This window comes from Scylla paramamosain, chromosome 5, assembly GCF_035594125.1.
Source record: "Scylla paramamosain isolate STU-SP2022 chromosome 5, ASM3559412v1, whole genome shotgun sequence".
In the NCBI taxonomy this organism is placed as follows: Eukaryota; Metazoa; Arthropoda; class Malacostraca; order Decapoda; family Portunidae; genus Scylla; species Scylla paramamosain.
In genome coordinates this window covers 28,850,056-28,852,665 of record NC_087155.1, presented here as the reverse complement: position 1 = coordinate 28,852,665, position 2,610 = coordinate 28,850,056, and the positions used below count along the sequence as shown (strand labels likewise).

Genomic DNA, 2,610 nt, shown 5'->3' with positions numbered 1-2,610 from the left:
TGGAATGGGGAAGCGGCAGCATGTGTGCGCGGCTGCGCGCGTACGCCGCGGCCGTGCAGGTAGTAAGCCAGGTGTCTGTGGAAAGAAGGGCAGGGCGGCGCGCGTCTCCTTACTGAAGGTATAGCAGCATGGGTTGTAACTTAATGTTCAATATAACTGAGACTAGTATCGCGCTATATAAAGGTGATTTCTTGTAATATACTTATCATAGTAAAAGCACAATGTAAGGAATCGCCGTTTGCTTAACTTTCACTTGTCAAATACGTAAGTACACGCGCAACGCATAGTAGTAGGAAGGATAATTTTTGCATTTTGTCATGTGCAGAAGGATTGATCGAAAGATTAAGATAAAACCTTATCACTAGTTCATAATGATTGTTCTCCTAAGGTGTAATAAGTTATCTTTAGAAGACATTTCTTTGTTATAAAGTGAAATTGTTTATATTAAGTAAAGGTAAATTTTTGGCATGATTTTATAACTCTCCCTTTACATTGATAGATTTGTGGTTATGATTTCCATAACCCATGGGTTAAGTTTTCAGTAGCCATCCTCCAGTTAGAGTAGTTACGCAACCCCTGGAACTTCCTTCGTCAAGGCTGCAAGTGGCCTTTACACAGGAGGGCAGCGGAGTTAAACAAGGGTAACTCAGAGCGGTGGGCGTCATGAGGTGGATGGTGGGTATCAGTTCTCCTACGGAAGTCGAGTAACCTCTATCGGTCACTATCATTACGTAGTATCTCCTCTCTAGTTTGCTAACTCGTGGACCATTACAAGTTAGAGTGTACTCTGGCCACTTCTTAAAAGCGTGACATGACTTGTTCCCTTCCCCCACTGGGAATGCTATTTGTACGAAGAAATATTTCAATTAATATTTTCGAGTTTATCAAGATGGCAATGAGATAGCAGTAGTAGTAGTAGTAGTAGTAGTAGTAGTAGTAGTGGAGGAGTGATGTTTGTGATGTGTGTGTGTGTGTGTGTGTGTGTGTGTGTGTGTGTGTGTGTGTGTGTGTGTGTGTGTGTGTGTGTGTGTGTGTGTGTGTTCATCTACATCAATATCAGCTGTTATCTTTGATTGCTTGTCTTCCTGCTTCAAATAATATTGTGATGTCCCTTGGATTCTTGTGCTCTTATTTTATTTACGCAGATTATTAGGAGTGATACTACTACTGCATTATTATTTTTTCACTTTGTTATTATTATTCTATTATTATTATTATTATTAATGTTGTTGTTGTTGTTGTTGTTGTTATTATTATTATTATTATTATTATTATTATTATTATTATTATTATTATTATTATTATTATTATTATTATTATTATTATTATTGTTATTATTATTATTATTCTCTCGATCAGCAACATTGTCATAATCATAATTTTATCACTATTAGATGGAAGCAATTTTGTACTGATAATAATGAGATAATATGGTGATCAAAACTTTTCGACCTTACATCCTTCATGTTTGTTTGGCATGGGGGCATTTGGGCATCGTGTCATCTGGGACTCACACGAAGACACGTGGGAATCAGGAACTTTACAATACAGATGTTTTGGCAATATGATAAGTTGGAGAGAGAGAGAGAGAGAGAGGAGAGAAGAGAGAGAGGAGAGAGACGAGAGAGAGAGAGAGAGAGAGAGGAGAGAGAGAGAGAGAGAGAGAGAGAGAGAGAGAGAGAGAGAGAGACTATTCGACCCCATAAAAAAAAATGAAGAAAAAATAGAAGAGTTGGCCAGTTTAGTTTGTGAGGTTCCTTGATATTTCTTTCTTGAAACAGTTCATGTCATAGGAAGGAGGAAAAATTAAAATAGTGGAAGGGATGAAAGAGTGAAGGTAATGGTTAACTCTCGCATTAGTGAGGTAGACTGAATAAGGGTGAGCTGAAGCAGAATGTCTTGTGTAACGAGGACGGGGGAGGGAGAAGACATGCGGTAAGCAAGTTCAGAAGAGTAGCAACCTTAAAAACAGTATGAAATAAGAAGACATGCAACGTTGCAGTGATGAGTGAGATCCAAGACAGTCTGAAGTTGGTGGAGAAGGCTCAGAGAAGTCTGAGACGGAGAGCTCCTTGACTTTGCCTTGTTTAGAACGGCTGTGTGAGTTGAACATTCCCATATGTAGGAGCAGTACCACATACATAGACGGATAAGGCCTATGTACAGAGCAGCTGGGAGGAGGAAAAAGTACTGGCGGGAACGAAACAAGAACATCCAGCTTCATGCAGACTGATTAAGCAAGAGCAGAGATGTGAAATATACAGTTAAGATTTTTAGTGAATGACAGCTCCAAATATGTGCAATACATAGGAGAACAGTTGAACCCTGGGTTTATGTGAGGAATAGAAGATGAGGCCTTGATGAAGTGAGTTAAAGTTTCAGAGACTGAAAGTTAGATGTAAAACCACAAAATATACAGAAAAGTACTAAGACACCTTTGGCCTGTTATCAAAGGACAGCCTGGGACATTCACGGTCACCTTCACAGATTGGGACTGAGAGTCTCCTGTTTATTTTCATGCATATGATTTTGGTGATAGGAGTGTGTAGATACGTATTTGTATTGTGCGCAGTGTAGTGTTAAAAGAAGGAGAGGTTTTCCAAAGAGTGC

At 39.2% G+C, this 2,610-nt stretch overlaps 1 protein-coding gene across 1 annotated transcript in view; it reads left to right on the top strand.

The window, feature by feature from the left end:
• LOC135100804 (organic cation transporter protein-like) overlaps positions 1-2,610 on the top strand; it is an 18,587-nt gene continuing 15,977 nt past the window's right edge. Inside the window, exon 1 of the mRNA XM_064004139.1 lies at positions 1-118. The gene's annotated coding sequence lies outside the window, so the exon portion shown is untranslated. The remainder of the gene's footprint in view (positions 119-2,610) is intronic.